An 18,158-nucleotide genomic window follows, 5' to 3' on the forward strand; every position below is an offset into this window, starting at 1 on the left:
GGCAAGCACCTACATCCAAGATTGCTCTATCCAGCAGGCTTTCATTTAGAATGGAAGGCAGATAAAGTGCTTCCCAGATAAGGTCAAGTTAAAGGAGTTCATCATCACTAAGCCCTTATTATATGAAATGTTAAAGAGACTTATCTAAGAAAAAGATGATCAGAACTATGAACAGTAAAATGACAACAAGCTCACAACTATCAACAACCGAACCTAAAAACAAAAACAAAAACAAACTAAGCAAACAACTAGAACAGGAACAGAATCACAGAAATGGAGATCACATGGATGGTTGTCAGTGGGGAGAGGTGGGGGGAGAATAAGGAAAAGGTACAGGGAATAAGAAACATAAATGGTAGGTCAAAAATAGATGGGGAGGTTAAGAATAGTATAGGAAATGTACAAGTCAAAGAACTTATATGTACAACCCATGGACATGAACTAAGCAGGGGGGTATGTAGGTGGGAGGGTGTGTGCAGGGCAGAGGGGAATAAAGGGGGGAAAACGGGACAACTGTAATAGCATAATCAAAATATATTTTAAAAAGTACTGGTAATACCAAATGTTGACAAAGATATGAAGCAATCAAAATGATCTATCAAGGAACAAAAGGACATGTAGGAAACTTAAATGTATATTGCTTAGTGAGCAAAGCCAACCTGTAAAGGCTACATACTGTATAATTCCAACTATATGACATTGTGCAAAAGACATATACAATACAGACATGTACACTCATGTTCATAGAAGCACTGTTCACAAGAGCCAAGAGGTGGAAGCTACTCAAGCACCCACTGATAGAAGAATGGATAAAGAAAATGTGGTATATACATACAATGGAATATTATTCAACCTTAAAAAATAAAATCCTGTCACATGCTACAAACATGGATGAACCTTGAGAACATTATGCTAAGTGAAATTAGCTAATCACAAAAAAGACAAATATTGTATGACTCCACTTTTATAAGGTACCTAGAGTAGTCAAATTCATCAAAATAGAAAGTGGAATAATGGTTACCAGAAGCTGGGGGAAGGGAAACTGAGGAATTGTTTGATGGGTACAGAGTTTCAATATGCAAGATGAAAAAGTTCTTGAGGTTTGTTACACAGCAATGTGAATATACTCAATGCAGGTGAATCATACACTTTAAAATGGTTAAAATGGTAAATTTTATGTTATGTATTTGTTTTATCACAATAAAAAACATTTAAAAATTATAGAGATATAAAAAGATCAGTGGTTGCCAGAGTTTCATGGGGAGGGGAAAGATAAATAGGTGCAGTACAAAGGATTTTTAGGGCTGTGAAACTACTTTGTATGATACTGTAATTCTGGATACAGGTCACTATACATTTGTTCAAACCCATAGACTGTACAAAATAAAGAGTGAATCCCAATGTAAACTATGGACTTGTACATTAAATAATGCAGTAGAAAATGTAGAGCCTGAAAACAAACAAACAAACAAAAATGTTGCATTATGACAACACAATATACCAAAGTAGGTATATGAAAGGCATATAAAAAGGGAATGTGAATAACAAAAATAAGGATATTTCTATCCTGCCATCCAAGGCCCTGGTAGAAAACAGACTAGCACTCTCAAACTAGGTAATTCAAGAGGACTAAGAAAATGTCAAAAGTGTGGACAGGTGTAGGGAAGCCGGAGAGAGTGGATAATAGTACCCTGGGTCTGAAAACCAGAAATGTACAGCTAATGGCCTATAGGAGGGAACAGAAAGAGACAGAGTCAAGGGTTGCCTGCCAGGAACTGGGAATGTGAGCACAAGAAGCATGGATCACTCCACAGGGATGTGATGCTCCCATACAGCAAAGTACACGTGGAGATCTCAGGTACCACTTGCTCCCTAGCAATACCTAAACCCGCCCAGCCCTTCCCAATGGCCTCACCCCTAATTCCTGTTGACTAACACTAGCTCTGAGCATCTCCTGATGTTTAATTTAACTCCAAACCTGGTCACATCAGTGACAGGTCAACCAGGATGTACAGGGAGGCAATTTGCTTAATTCCCTGTTCCTCATTTATTGTAATCTCTCTCTCTCTCTCTCTCTCTCTCTCTCTCTCTCTCTCTCTCTCTCTCTCTCTCTCTCTCTCTCTCTCTCTCTCTCTCTTCCTCTCTTCTCTACAGTTCCATGTCTATATGTACATTCTCTGTTGGTCTGTTTCTCTGTTGCCATTCTACAAATATACAGGAAATATAAGTCTGGTGATTTCATTGGGACAATGAGAATATAGGTGCTTTTTAAAATGCTTTAGGCTATCTTGTTTACTCTTTATAATTAACAAGATAAATTTATAAACAGGAAAAAGTTATACATCTATTCACATTTTCTAAAAAGTATCCAAAATCCTGCCAATAAAAATTATTTATAATTGTTCCATTTAATTGCTGGAGTCATTTTTCTCCCCAAAGGCTCTGCAATTACTTATCTTCAGTTTTCATATTAAAACCTTGTAGGAAGCCTTTGTGTTGCATGGATCCCAAATCATATGTAACCAGTTTCTCTGCTTATGTTGGTCATGATGAGAACTGAGAGTGAAGGGGGTGGGGTAACATGGGAGTTAAAACCCTGGATTCTGGATCTGGGCAACAAGTTTAAAAGCCAGTTTCACTGTGTAGCCTTAGAAAAGTTACTTAATCCCAATTTCATCACCTCCCAAACAGAAGTAATAATACCTACCTGACATGGCTGTCATAAGGATGGAATAAAACAGTAATAATAGCAGGTAAACTGTCACTGAGGGGCTCCCATGAGCCAAACAATTGGTTAAGGTCTTAATAAGAATAATTTCATTGAATTCTCACAACGTGTGGTGGACATTATTATCTTCTCCATATTATAAGTGAGGAAACAGGATTAAAGCAGTAAATGCCATTATTCAAAGTTACAAAACTAGTAAATGATTAATCGAGATTAATCCACAGACAGCCTGCCTCCAGAGTCCCATGTTCTTAACAGCATGCTTCCAGAAGGTCTATAAAACATACATGAGTTGGCAAGAGGTAAGTAATTTTTTAAAGATTTTATTTATTTATTTTTTTAGAGAGGGAAGGGAGGGAGAAAGAGAGAGAGAGAGAAACATCAATGTGCGGTTGCTGGGGGTCATGGCCTGCAACCCAGACATGTACCCTGACTGGGAATCAAACCTGAGACACTTTGGTCCGCAGCCCGTGCTCAATCCACTGAGCTATGCCAGCCAGGGCCAAGAGGTAAGTACTTAATAAATGGTCATTATTATTAGGATGAGTGATAAAACACATAAACATCTGCTACCTTTTCTTTCAATACATGTTATCTATGAAATAAAGAATTGCAACTCTTTTGACTCAGTGACTAAAAGTGCTTATTCCCTAATATGACATAATTGAAAATAATATGCCAGCATGTCATCTTCAAATTAAGTTAATGCAAGACTTCTCACTTGGCCTATAAAAGAATGGAGAATTCATAAGTAGCTGCTAGCTACGGGAATTACGATATGTAAAATATGTGTGGATTTCAATGATTTAGCATGGAAAAAGAATGTGCAATGTCTCCTAACAGTCATGTGCTGCATAATGACATTTAGGTCAATGATGGTCTGCATATAGTGTAACCCTGTCCAAGCTTTTACCACTTGCCACATGGCAGGCAATGAGGAGTGACAAGTTGTTGGAGCAAAGAAAATGACTTTATTCAGAAAGCCAGCAAACCAAGAAAATGGCAAACTAGGGTCCTAAAGAACCATATTAAGAAAGCATAGAATTCAGACTTCTTTTATGTTAAGGGAAGGAGAAAATGGGAATAGCAAAAGGTGATTGATGACCATAGACATCTAGATACCAGCAGGAGTCTGAGGAAGATGGTGAAACCTCTTTGTTTTTACTCTCTTAACTATAGATTTGAGTCTCGTTATGAGCTTCCTGCAAATCTTTGATAAACAATCATTCTTTTTGTACATACTTCCAAGGCACTTTCTGGTAAAGGGCTGTTTTTGTACAACTCAAGCTGCAAACAGAATTCCTCTAATGATTAACCTATGTACATACAAGACTAAGCAGAAGCTGTCAGCCTGAAAGCCATGGGAACAAAGCAGGCTTGAACAAGATGGAGTCAGAGGAGCCCAGCATTTTACTCTGTTATAATTGGACAATAGACCCATAAGATTATAATGGAGCTGTAAAATTCCTATTATCTAGTGATGCTGTAGCCATGTTAATGTTATGGTGCAATGAGTTACACAAATACCATTGTGTTATAATTGCCTACAGTATTCAGCACAGCAATATGTGGTATAGGTTTGTAGACTAGGAGCAATAGAGGAGTGGAATTTGTCACCCCCAAATATGTCTATTTGACATAAGAACTATGTTAGGTTGGTTAATTTTAAGAAATGTTAGACATGGGAGAAACTCTGAAAGCCAAGTAGAAGTTATCCTTTGTGAAAGACATTTATATTTGTTAGGGAAATTTCTATTTGTAAGGGTGTCACCCTTGCTGTACCAGGAATGGGGTACATTCCCCAATGACCTTATCTCTAGACACTGTTACTAATGCAGAAAACAAGACTTAAATCTACATAATAACCTTGCCCTTGTTTATTGTGCTTTTCTTGGTAACTTCCCAAAACTGACGTCCCCCACCACCATCATCTTCAGTCTTCGGATGAAGGTGATATTTAAGGTTGGTGGCTTCACCTCTTTTGGCAAGTTACCCAGTTTTCCTGGGTCTGTCTTATGTATACAAGAGGTAAACATATTATTAAATTTGTGTTTGTTTTTCTCCTGTTAATCTGTCTTTTACTACAGGGATGTCTCAGCCAAGAACCCAGAAAAGCAGAGGAAAAATTATTTTTCCTCCCCCTACATAGCAACAAGCTATACCCAAAACCTAGGTGTGTAGGCTATACCATTTAAGTTTGTGTAAGTTCACTCTCTGATGTTCACATGACAACAAAATCCTCTAATGATGCATTTCTCAGAATATATCCCCTTAGTTAAGTGGTGCATGACTGTAATATTTTCAGATTGATTATATGTTGAAGTGATATAATTGAGTATATATTGGATGTTAACCTAAAAATAAAAGCCCAACATAAGAGGCATCAAGTATTTGAGATCCAAAAGAATAGCTCTTCAGGAATCAGTGATTCCAGCAGAAACCCAAATAGTCTTCCAGTTATGAGGTGAAGACAAGGGGTATTTATGACAAAGGGAAAGGGAACAATTACATGAGTAGAAGAAAGGACTTTTTAAAAAAAGATTGTATTTATTGATTTCCAGGCAGAGGAGAAGGGCAGGAGAAAGAGAGGGAGAGAAACATCAGTGTGTGGTTGCCTCTTGAACACCTCCCCCCACTGGGGACCCAGCCCGCAACACAGGCATGTGCCCTGACTGGGAACCGAACAGGTAAGCATTTGGTTTGCAGGCCTGAGCTCAATCCACTGAGCCACACCAGCCAGGGCAGGAAGGCCTTTTTATGCATGTTTTGTTAAGGGAGAAATTTCCATAAATTCAGACAAGCTAACATAATAATGCTAATTCTAAGGAATTTTTAGTCCAGTAGTCACAACAAACAATTGTTTGCAATATGATGTTGCTTTTGGTCTAGTTCAAGGTAGTTCTGGGATGGTAGCTCCAACTCCACTTTAAAGTGTCTCCAGCCCTGGCTGGTGCGGCTCAGTGGGCTGAGCGTGGGTCTGTAAACCAGTGTTGCAGGTTCAATTCCCAGTTAGGGCACATGCCTGGGTTTCAGGCCAGGTCCCCAGTTGGGGGCATATGAGAGGCAACTGATCGATGTATCTCTCATACATTGCCGTTTCTTTCCCTCTCTTTCTCTCTCCTTTCCCCTCTTTCTAAAATAAATAAATCAAATCTTTAAAAAATAGTGTCTCCATTTATATTATTTTTTACATTAGTTAAATGAAATGTGGATTAAAAACAGGAGGCTCTATGGAAAGTAACCTCACTGGGTGATCTGATTATATGTTTCTAACTGGGCAGATCATGGTGGGTAGTCATGCCCCAAGCCTATAATTTATAATTTATTTATTTATTTATTTACTTATATTCTCACCAGAGGACATTTTTTCATTGTTTTTAGAGAGGGTGGAAGGGAAGGAAAGAGAGAGCAAGAGAGAGAGACATCGATGTGAGAGAGAAACATAGATTGGTTGTCTTCTAGTACATGCCCCAACTGGGGATCAAACCCACAATCTGGTCATGTGCCCTCACCAGGAATAGAACCTGCAACATTTCAGGCCATGGGATAATGCTCCAACCAACTAATCCACACTGGCCATGGCAATAACTTCTTTAATGAAATGTAAGACAGCTCTGTCCATTGTTCTTGTGCATCTAAGTTAACACACCTTTGAAATGCCAGAAGTAATACTCCTCGAAGAGGACATTAACCCTCAAGAGAGCATATAGTCTTAAATATCTTGTAACTCAATCCCTGCCCTGCTTCCCCTAAGCTTTCATGTACATTCCCTCCTTAATTTCAGATGCATAAAAGAAGCTGCAAAACTGGTATACTCTCTCTCTTCCTGGGTGTTGCCTATAGAGGTGGCTGTCATCTCCTACTCAGCACCATGGCTACCCTCAGACCCCTCATGAAACCCAAGATTGTCAAAAAGAAGATCAAGAAGTCCATCCGGTACCGGTCAGACTGATATGTCCAAATTAATGGGAACTGGCAGAAACCCAGAGGCATTTACAATAGGGTACACAGAAGATTCAAGGGCCAGATCTTGATGCCCAACCTTGGTTATGGGAGCAACAAGAAAATAGAGTACATGCTACTCAATGGCTTTTTGAAGTTCCTGTCCCACAATGTCAAGGAGTTTGAAGTGCTGCTTATGTGTGACAAATCTTACTGTGCTGAGATTGCTCACAATGTCTCCTCAAAGAAGTGCAAGGCCATTGTGAAAAGAGTTACCCAGCAGGCCATCAGTATCACCGATCCCAATGCCAGCCTGCACAGCGAAGAAAATGAATGGACAGTTTCTACATGTTGTATTTGTGTTAATAAAACCATAAAATTCTGCCCCCCCCCCCAAGCTGTTATTCTCTAGAGTGTTTGGGAGATTTTGCTGTTACTGGACAGGGTCTAGGACCATAGTGGGTCTGCCTCAGGTGCCCCAGTAGTAGATGGGTTCTTGACTTTATGCAGGGAAGATTTCACAACACAATTCCAGGGATTTTGAGAATATGTTTATTAAAGCTGGGGACAGTGAAACAAAGGAAGGGCCTCAGGTAGAGGAAGCAACAGGGGAGAGAAAGACAAAACAGGGGCCTTGGACATAGGTTCGGGGGGTTAGCCCAGGACAAGCTGCTGCTGCCTGCTGCTCTCCTGGTTGTGAGTCTCATAGGGACCCTTAGAGTCTAGGAGGAAGAGAGCAGAGATACAAGATGTGGACAGGCTGCTATAGCAAGAACAAGACATGGATCCTTTGTCTTGAGGCATTTTATCTTTGGTTGGCTGGAATCCTAGAGGAGGGCCTTAACAGAATATTTATTAGTTTTTTCAGGTGTTTTCTTCAATATATTTATTCATTAAAATGTACATATAGAGGGCTCAGGAGTTATTTTCTGATTAGTTTTACTCATATTGACAAAGAACATCATCAAGAACATCACTGAAGAGGGACCTGGACTAAGGCCATTCTGTCCTGGGATGGTCTGGAATGTGTAAACTATTTGTTCCTAAGTGTCCTTGGTTAGGGAAGATAAAACCTTGTGATTCATTAGCTAGCTGTAAATTGCTCAAATCATTTGGCTTTCTTTAATTATTTTCCCTCAGTTCCCTTACTCTACTTGTGAAGGAATTTCCCTAGCTTCTTACTATCCTGCCTCATTATTCCCTGGCATATGTTGTCAGTTTGGCTCAAACAAACTTATAAAAATTCTCTACAGGTTTAGATATTTCTTCCATCAATAAAAATATATGTATTTGCACTAATTGGCACCCCCCCCCGCACACACACACAGCTTCTGGCCTCCACCATTCTACTTTCTGTTTTTATCAAATGAATATACTCTTAAAAATAATTTCATGCCCTGGCTGATGTAGCTCAGTGGTTGAGTGCACTGTGAACCAAAGGGCTGCCAGTTCAATTCCAAGTCAGGGTACACGCCTGGGTTGCAGGCCAGGTCCCCCGTAGGGGGCACACAAGAGGCAACCACACACTGGTGTTTCTCTCCCTCTCTTTCTCTCTTCCCCTCTGTCTAAAAATAAATAAAATATTTTTTTAAAAGTAATAATTTCACTTGTTTCTTTTTACTTTTTATGAAGTGGCTAAAGAAAATTTAAGATTACTCATGTGGCTTGCATTATATTTCTATCAGATGGTGCTATATTGGTAGGGCCTGACAGTGAGGCCTAAATCAGGTTAGACATAATCATGGTTTACAAAATTCTAAATCTAGTTATAAAATCAAGAGTCGAAATATCACAATATCATTATATAAAATAGTATATTGGTAACTATATGAACCATAAACCCTAGATTATATTAAAAATAATAAACGGATGGGGAAGGGCATAATGATGAAATATATGTTAGATTCTAACAGATGAGACTCAAATTTCAAGATCCATATGTTTCACATCCTAATAATATTCTGGATCATGATTTGATGTGCACTGGATCAGATGAAGACAGAGGTCCTGGAGGGGTCTGAAACAGTGGCACTAAGTGTCAGATCAGCTTGGGACACAGGGCAGAAATATCAGCCAAAGTGAGTAGGAGAGAGGAGGGAAAATGACCAAAGTTGACCTGACACTGGGTCCCCTCCTCCCAGCCACCTGTCTAGCAGCTGAAGGCAGAGGTTGAATTTGTAATAGGAAGTGTTAGAACCAGAGGTCCACCCCTTCCCTTCCAGCTCCTGCCAAGCACTGCCAAGTCCTGACTCATCCCTCCATTTATTCCAGTCACAGTGACAAACTGGAAGTGACATGTTGAGTGCTGAGAACACAAAAGGAAAGGATCTGACTAAGGAAAAAGGAAGTGAGGGGAACGGAATAGGAATGGCTTCTTTTTCTCACCTCCACTCCCCCAGTTTATTTTGCAGCCAGAGAGGACAGGCTTAGTAGGCAGGTGTGCTTTGGGCAAAAAGGTGGCTCTTTCAGCAGCTTGGTCAGAAGTTATGTCTCAGTCCCTCTGTAGCCAGAGCTATAAATAAGGTCCCATACACAGCATGAGACCATTCATTGTCTGCTCCATTGAGTTGGAAGGATGAAGACAGAGTGTCCCTTCCTACTTGGACAGAAGATGCCAAGTTTGTCCTCCTGCATCCACCTGGGAAGCTTTCGGTCAGGGCTGAATTTGAATTCTTCACCTGCCATCCTGGGCCCAATATACTCAAGTGAAATTTATTTTACAGGCCCCTAGCCTGGGCAGTACCTGCAGATAACTATAAAGTATATTATACACTTTGAAATTTTAAAATGTCTTTTAAAATCTAGCTTAAAAAAACCTTGCTTATCTGTTTGCAAATATTTTAACTTATAATGGTTAGCATTTAGTGTGTATCGTATTCCACAAAGATGTGTTGAATACTAGACGTGTACCCAGCACATATTACCTCTGATTGTTTTTTACTTCAATTTCATCTATTATGCCAAAGCCTCTGGGCCCATGGTGACACACCAGGTGCTCTACACTCCCCATTAGGACTTAGGGCCCCGGGGCTCAGGGTTGTGTATTGCCCTGAAGATCACCAGCAATGTGAGGAGGATTTGGGAATGGAAAACTGCCTTCTTTGTCTGATACATAAACCTATGGGGAAAATTGCAGTTACTGGAAAACTAAAATTGGGGCCAAAATGTGTATGCTTCTAATGCCAGGTGTGGATAGATTTCTTCAATTCATTGGATCAGTTGAGAGATACTTAAGCATTTCGAGCAGAGAAATATTGAGATTATTTCAAGAAGCCTATGGAGTAAGATTTGGGGTTGGTGTATGTGTGGGGGGATCTTAAGGATAAGGAATATCTGGGCACAGGAGAAGGAGAGCAGAGAACTTCTGGTTTCACAGCTATGTAGGGTCCACACTCAAGAGCCTGGGAGAGAGATAACATGGTGTCACTGATGAGCACTTGTGTGCCCAGCTCAAGCCTTGTGCATGCTCCCCCTCCTGCCCAGCCACAGCCCTGGATGCAGCTTGCTTCTTTTAGTTGTAAAAATAGAAGGCTGCATTTCATTTTAGAATGAATTTATACATACTCTATAAATGTAAAAGGTATGGAAAAACATTGCCATACCTGTGGAAAGCCGTGATTCATATTTGGGGGGAGTTTTTGCTATCATTCTTTTTCTGTGTGTAGTCAACATTTTTACATTGAGATCCATGTGTAGCTTGCCATTTTCCACTTCAATATTATATGAAAATCATTTCCCATGATGTTACACAGTTTTGATAAACAATATTTTAAATCGTTTCATATTTTCAGAGAGAACATCTACTCTGGTTTCCTTAATTTATTATTCCCCAACTAATGTTTCCAGTGCTTCCTTTTCACAAATAAAGCTTGAATAAATACCTTTATACACACACACACCCCTCTCTATTTACCTATCATCTAGGAAAAGAAGATAAATATGGACAAGAAGGTGGAGGATGATGGGGAGGAGGGCTACTCATTCAGGCTAAGGACCCAGGTCCGGGTCGGGGTTGGAGGGCGGACCCTAGAATGAGTTGGCCTGTGCACCAATGCAGTGGTTGCAGAACCGGGCGGACCTGCCTCGAGTCCGAAGGCGGAGACAGCCCTCCTTACTGCGGAAAACCCGGCGGGCGCTTAGCCGCATTGGCGCTTGGCCTTGGCCTCAGGCGGTCTCTGGCGCCTCCTGCCGTTCACACTGTAAACCTTCAAGGGGCAGCTGCTCTTAGTTCTCTTTTCCCTTCTCCGCCTCCTCCTCCATCTTGCTTGTTCACTGATTTTCCCTCACCCCTCCCTCCCTAGCCCCTTTCTAGTCGTCCGCCTGTCAGTTTAGGGGTCTCAGTCGGAGAAGCCCGTTACAGAACTAGCAGCAATCATTGGATCCAGGGGAATGAGCAGGCCAAAAGGGGGCCTGGACAGGGGGGATGGCTGGTGACTTGGCTAGGGCCCAGATTCCTCTTGGTGCTGCGACACTAGAGGGGCTAATCTTGAGCCAGGACCGCTTGCCCCAAGAGCTCTGAGACCTTTCTTGCAGTTCCTGGTTCTCTGTGGTCCCGGGAGGAGGTGCCAGAAAGGACAGAACTTGAGGTGCGATGCAGACTGCAAATCCCTAGCACCTTGTAACCAGCCCCCTCTTGCAGGCAGAAAGCAGAGGAAGTGAGACAAGAGGGCCAGGGACTGAGGTCTCTGGGACTGGGACCTGCCTTGTCAAACAAAACCAGAACTCAGCAGTAAAGTGGTAAACCAGATTTTATTCAGGACTATTGCAATAGGGGAAAACAGACCTCAGTATGAAACTGGGTTCAATTCTGAATACAACACAGGAAGGTAGCAACTTACAGCCAAGGTGGGGTCGGTGTCAGTGGATGGAAGATTCCTAAGAGGGAACATCAGGGTTAAAGGGGATCTTGGCTAAACCAACCTAAAATGGTTCTTGCTGAAGACATGCCAGGGTAATCAAACATCACCCAAGGATGTAGAGGAGGAACCCAATCAAATATGGAGGATGGGTGTGCTACCTAAACTGACTTAGCAGAATTCTTGCCAAGATTGGACAATGCAGAGAGGAGCACAGAAGCTCAAAAGCTGAGGCATAGTTGAGAAGTTCAGGGAAGCTGAAGTAGAGCTTGGTCAAGGGAAGAATCTTTGTCACTACTCCCTGCCCAAAGACTCTAGAAATGCTTCATGGTGACACTTCAAGACAAAAGGACAATTGTTCAGGAGCGGGTGAGGGGAGGGAGCTTGTAGAGGGAGGACAAGAAGCAGCCACCTCTCTGTGCCCTTTGTAGGTCTCTAGATCTCGGGCTACCTGGGATCAATATTCTCCTTCCCCAATTCAGAATTACCTCAGCTTCCAGCCTGTAGGCCTTCTCTTGGTTTAGCCCCTAGGCTGTCATTGCAAAGAGGGCCATGAGGGATCTTAGTGACCTTACACAAATGCAGTGTCAAATCACCCTAAGTGGAGTTCATTTACCATCCTCTCTTTCTGAGAATCCCCCACTTATGTGTTCCTGTGCACCTTTTGTGGTTGGACCAAGCTATCCCTCCTGTTGTCCCAATCCAGGGACCAGGTAGCCTGACCCAAGACACCTGGGAATGTTTTCCAAGCAAGGGGCAACTCCAAGCACCCAGATATGAAGGTTGATTCTGGAATCCAGCCAGCTGCTTCCCCAGAGACCCCACAGACTGCCCATCTGCAGACAGTTCACCAAGAGGGCTGCCTGGAAGAGGAGGAGGGCTACAAACACTAGAGCCAAGTGACCTAGCCTGGACACTGATTCATTCACGCAACATAGATCTTAGAGCTTAGATATGTGACTGAACCTCACAAAGCCTTAAGCTCTGCACACATTTGTCTATGTATTTTTCTATCCCCACATTCACCAAGCATACGTAGAGCTCTCAGGCAGTTTGGATACAAAGGGAAATTAGAAGGAGCTCAGAGGAGGAAGGAAGAAAGATGATATTATGGCCAAATGCAATCAGGGAGAGTATGTGGAGGGGGAGCTGGGAAGAATTTGTCAAGAAAAGACCAGAAAATGCTGCTCCCATGAAGTTACCTTATAACTAAGCTATGGGATGTAAGAAAGAATTTACCAAATTGACAGAGACAGTGTGGGTTCCTGTGGCAAAGAAAACAGGTGCCCAGTGGCCCTAAGTACCAGTTCTCACAACCCAAGTCTGTCCCACAGCAAGGGAGGTGGGCAAGGCAAGTAGCAGCCAGAGTATGGAGGACAATGTAGGGAGAGGAATTGTGTCAGGCTAGTGTTGGGCAGATGTCTGACCACTGGCAGTGTGGAGGAGGTATCTGGGGGGAGTAAGAATGGAAGTGGGGAGTTAGGACTGGTGTTGGGCCTTGAACTCAGTAGCCTGAAAAACAAAGCTTTTTGCCTTTAGAAGACTGCCTTTCACCAAGTTTCCTCCCTCATTGGTTGCAACCAATGATAATTTTTAAGTATTCCAGTGCTTCCAGAATCTGAGGATGAGTAATTTGTTAGGATTTCTGCACAAGTATTTGACCCAAGCCATGTGTGAATCAAGTTGGTGTTCTTTCTTTAAAGATGTCTTTCTGCTCTGGCTGGTGTAGCTCAGTGGATTGGAAGGATCACCAGTTCAGTTCCCAGTTAGGACACATGCCTGGGTTTCAGGACACATCCCCAGTAGGTGGTGCGCGAGAGACAACCACACATTGATGTTTCTCTCCCTCTCTAAAAAAACCCCAAACAAATAAATAAAACCTTTAAAAAATAAAAAGACGTCTTTTCCCAGAACAGGCTGGTAACTCCTCAGAGTTCTGCCTTTTGGTTTGGGACTCTCATCTAGTCAGTGACCCACAATCTCTCCAACTTCCCAATACTGCCAAATGGAGAGTATCTTCCTCATTTTTTCTCTGCCCCAATCTGAGACAGGTCCTGGGTAACTGGGGCTGTGGATGGGGCCGGCCAAGTGCAGGGAGCAAGGCGGCATCTCCAGTCTCTGCTTTTCCTCAGAACTGGAGGCATTTCTTTGTAATGAGGTAGAGCCCAGTCTCCTTGAAAGGGACTTTCTTTCCTGCATGTGTTTAACTGATGTCAAAGGTCACAGCAATCCCTGACTGGAGTGCTGCCCTGACTGATGTGGCTCAGCAGGTGGGCATCATCCTGCAAACTGAAGGGTCGCAGGTTCAATTCCTGGTCAGGGCACATGCCTGGGTTTCAGGCCAGGTCACCTGTTGAAGGCATGTGAGGGGTAAGCCCATCAATGTTTTTCTCACACATTAATGTTTCTCTCCCTCTCTTTCTCCCTCCTTTCCCTTTTCTCTAAAAATAAATAAGTAAAATATTTTTAAAGGTCACAACAAGGTATAAGGGAGGAAAGAACAGTAATAACAAAGGGGTAGGGACTGGCAGGCACTCAAGAGCTCCCTCGTGGCCTTTGATCCAGACATTAAGTACCATGCCTATCCCTTGTTGATGTTTTTTGCTATGATTGCTGTGTTTAAACAAAGTTTGAAATATTTTTACTTTGTCTATAAAGACAAATAAACAAAATAAAACAAAAGTCTGAAGCATAGAGGACAGTTTAGGAAATGAAAATCATACTCCAGGTGAGAGGGGATGAAGACTTGAATTAAGGCAGGAAGTCTGCAGAGGCAAATACACATACTTCCTTTGCAAGCTTCTTGTGAACTTGAAATTAGATTAGCTAGATGAAAACAGCCAACATGGAGCCTGGCATACAACAGGTGTCAAATAAGTACTAGATTGCTACTCTTTCCCTCCCTGGGGCATATTCTGTCCAAAATGCAGGCCTGTGAGTGCTCTCTGTGGGTATAGGCCAAGAAGCAAGCCTTATTTTGCCTCCTGACACTTCAGCAAGGTTTCAGAGGAGTGCCATGCTCTTATAACCTTTAGGAAAGTCTTCTGGAAGGGAAGGAGAACAGATGGTGAACTAGTTAGCCAGGCTCATACACCCTTTCCAAGCAGCCTTCCTTTCAAGCTAGTCATATCATTTGCCTTCTGCCATTCAAAGGCTCCTTCTGAGGTTGGGGATTGCTGTGGGGACCTCTGCCTGACCTTTGAGAGGTTTTCAGATTTCCACCATCCTATACCCATGGCCCTTCACCCTACCTTGGCAGCTTCCCAACTACTTGTTCATCTTGAATTCAGCCAACCAACCATCTACTCTTGCCAGAAAGGTCTCACTCTAGTCTCAGGTTTTACCACACAGGGAATGGAGTGGATGTCAGGAAGGAGGCAGGGACTGTAATATCCCACTGCTCAAGCATTGTCCTCTCAACCTGGCCATGGTCTTTCACAACCCTGAGCTATCTATAGGAAATAAGGAGAGATGTATTCCTTCCTTCAGAAAGGACAGAAGGAGGGAAGGAAAGAGTATGGATGCATGGAAGGAATGAAGGAAGAAAGGGGTAGAGAACAATAAAGAATGAGATCTAAAGTCAAGACTTGGAACAGAGAGGGAGAGAAGAGGAGGAGGAAGAGGAAAGAGGGGGAGGAGGAGGAGAGAAAAGGGAGGGAGAAAAAGGATAAAGAAAGTGAAAGAATGAGGTCTAGAGACAAAGTATAAAAGGAATGAAGAAACAGAATGGGGAGAGAAAGGAAAGAGGGAGAGAGGGAGGAAGGGAAGAAGAGAGGAAAAGAGAAAGAAGGACAACAGGAACCAGAAAAGGAGGAAGAAAGACAAAGAGAAGGAGATAATTCAGGGGGTCCCCAGAGGAGAGGGAGGCTGATGGTGGTTCTTAGGTCTCTGACCCAACTTTCCCTTTTGAATTTACCCACGTGCTTCAGCAACCTCAGCATTTCTTCAGTGAAGTATAGGTGCAGGAGTACCAGAGATTGTCTGAGTTACACTTTCCAGTACAGGCATCTACCATTCCAAAATTTTGGCTCACAATGTAAGAGGGAATGTTCAAGGGTGAAGGTACATATCTCAGAGACATTTTTTGAAATCTTCACCTGAGGACATGTTTATTGATTTGAGGGGGGAGGGGAGAGGGAGAGGGAGGGGAGAGAGAGAGAGAGAGAGAGAGAGAGAGAGAGAGAGAGAGAGAGAGACATTGATGTGAAAGAAAAACATCAGTTGGGTGCCTCTTGTACCTGCCCTGACCAGGGATCAAACGCACAACCTAGGTATGTGTCCTGACCACGAATTGAACCCACAATATTTTGGTGCACAGGATGCCACTCCAACCAACTGGGCCACCCAGCCTGGGCTAAACTACTTAGCTCTTATAAACTTAAGATGAAGGCAATGAAAGTATTTTTCTGCCTTACCAACTTAGAGATTTTTTTTATTCCAAAAAAACATGTATCAGAATTTGCAAGTGCTGTGGCTTTTCCCTATTCAAGTAATGTCCTGACACAATTCTATTTTTGGTAGTGATTAGTTTAATTGCCTGTTCTATGGCATTTTCTTCTACATCTCACTACTTATGAAACTGCAGATATTTAAACAGTTCTGAAATTTTTCCTCCACTAAAAGCTTTCACCATTTTCCTGACAAATCCACATAATTTTCAAATAATTCTAGGGCATCTAGTAGGTATTTGGGGGAAAAAACCCTTACTCCTTGCACTAAAAGAAAATTCATCTGGATAGAAGCTTTAAATGTTAAAAAAAATAATAATGAACTAAAGAAAAATGCTGGAAGTATGAAATTAAAACAAAGGTGAATATTTTTATTTTTTAATATTTTATTTATTTATTTTAGAGTTAAGGGGAGGGAGGGAGAAAGAGAAGGAAAGAAACATTGGTGGGAGAGGGTAACATCGATTGTTCATCCTTCACAGGCACCCCGACTGTGACCAAACTGGCAACTTAGGCACATGCCCTGATTGGGAGGAAGGGAGAACTACACCCAACAAACTGAGCCACACTGGTCAGGGAAACAGTGAGTACTTTTATAATTGACAAATCAGATGTCATTAAAGAAAACACAGGTAAATTAGGCCTCCGAAAATATAATTTTGTATGCTTCTGAACACTTTGTTATTCTTATAACAACATATTCTTTTTAACTAAAAGATCAGTGAATGCTTATTGCTCTGCAACTTATATTCACTTGGCAATAAAATAATGGCATCTTTCCAAGTTAATAATGTCATTTTATTTATTTATTAAAATGACATTTTAATAATGTCATTTTAATGGACATATAAGTATCTCATTATATGTAATTCTTTTTTATTCTTCTCTTTTGTTAATACCTTAACTAACTGGGAGAAGCAGAGAGTAAGCCTACACTAATACTTCAAATACCTAGAGATTGTTATCAACGGGTTTCCAAGCACCTAATCCAATGGTTTCTTTGTTGCTTCTCCATTGTGTGGCTGGAGATAAGTGATTCTGAAAAAAATCCCCACTGATTCACAGGTGGATATGTAGTTTAATATTTTTAAAAATATAGTAATTAAGATTCTGAAGACAATAAAGTTATGGATATTGAAAATTTCATAGATTTGCTTTCCAGAGTAATAATAAAAATGCATCATTTTAGTAGTTAACTTTATTGATTCATTATTTTTTGTAATTAATTTAAAAAATTAAGCTTAACAGGTCAATACATTTCAGTATTGCTAATAAGGGGAGAGGAAAAACAAACTTTCTAACTTCATGATCTAAGTATTATATCTTCCAAGCAGTTTCCAAATGAATACTTAATTGTTTTCTTTGGTTCTCAGATTCCCCCCCCCCCTACATTCTCCATGGCTTCTTTCCAGAAAATTCCCTGAATAGAATTTTGCACACAGCCCAGCAGAGGGCCCTGTGTTCTGAGCCACAATCGGGCATACATAGAAGACACTGCAGCTACCAGTTAGGAAATCAGGAACCGAGGGCTCCCACTCTCCACCCACAGGGCTATCAGGTTCCAGTTACAGCTGTTCAACTAACAACAGATGGCATCTGCATTTCCTTTTAATCTAGGAGGCAGAATAAATGGTTTCTAAGAATAACTAGCAGCTTGGGAAAATATCCCATTATGTAATCACCATGCAAGTATTCATATTGCAGCTTTTATTCCCCTGAGATTCTTATTCTCATTTAAAAGTGCATTTCAAGGATGCATACATGTAACATAAATGCTCAGGAAAAAAACATTAAACAGAAATACATCACAATGATAAACAATGGTTGTTACTGGAGAGATTATGGCTGATTTTGCTACATTTTTTTTAGTTCCCAGATTTTACAATTAGTATAGTTGTTTTGTTTTTAATATCCCTTTGTTTGGTTGGTTTTTATTTCTTGAATATTCCATTTTCAAAAAAGTAAACATAGAAGAACGAAAAGGCAAGAGACAGGAAGTAAATGCATGCTTATCAAAAAGATTCAAGACCTGGGAACCAAAGTGTCCCAGGTTCGATTCCCAGCCAGGGTACATTCCCGGGTTGCAGGCCATAACCCCCAGCAACCGCACATTGATGTTTCTCTCTCTCTCTCTCTCTCTATCTCCCTCCCTTCCCTCTCTAAAAAATAAATAAATAAAATATT

General features: G+C 41.4%; 1 pseudogene; it reads left to right on the top strand.

The window, feature by feature from the left end:
- Positions 1–6,345: 6,345 nt before the first annotated feature.
- On the top strand, positions 6,346–7,082 carry LOC114505701 (annotated as a pseudogene).
- The last annotated feature ends 11,076 nt before the right edge of the window (positions 7,083–18,158 follow it).

The sequence above is a fragment of the Phyllostomus discolor genome, chromosome X (genome assembly GCF_004126475.2).
Source record: "Phyllostomus discolor isolate MPI-MPIP mPhyDis1 chromosome X, mPhyDis1.pri.v3, whole genome shotgun sequence".
Taxonomy (NCBI): domain Eukaryota; kingdom Metazoa; phylum Chordata; class Mammalia; order Chiroptera; family Phyllostomidae; genus Phyllostomus; species Phyllostomus discolor.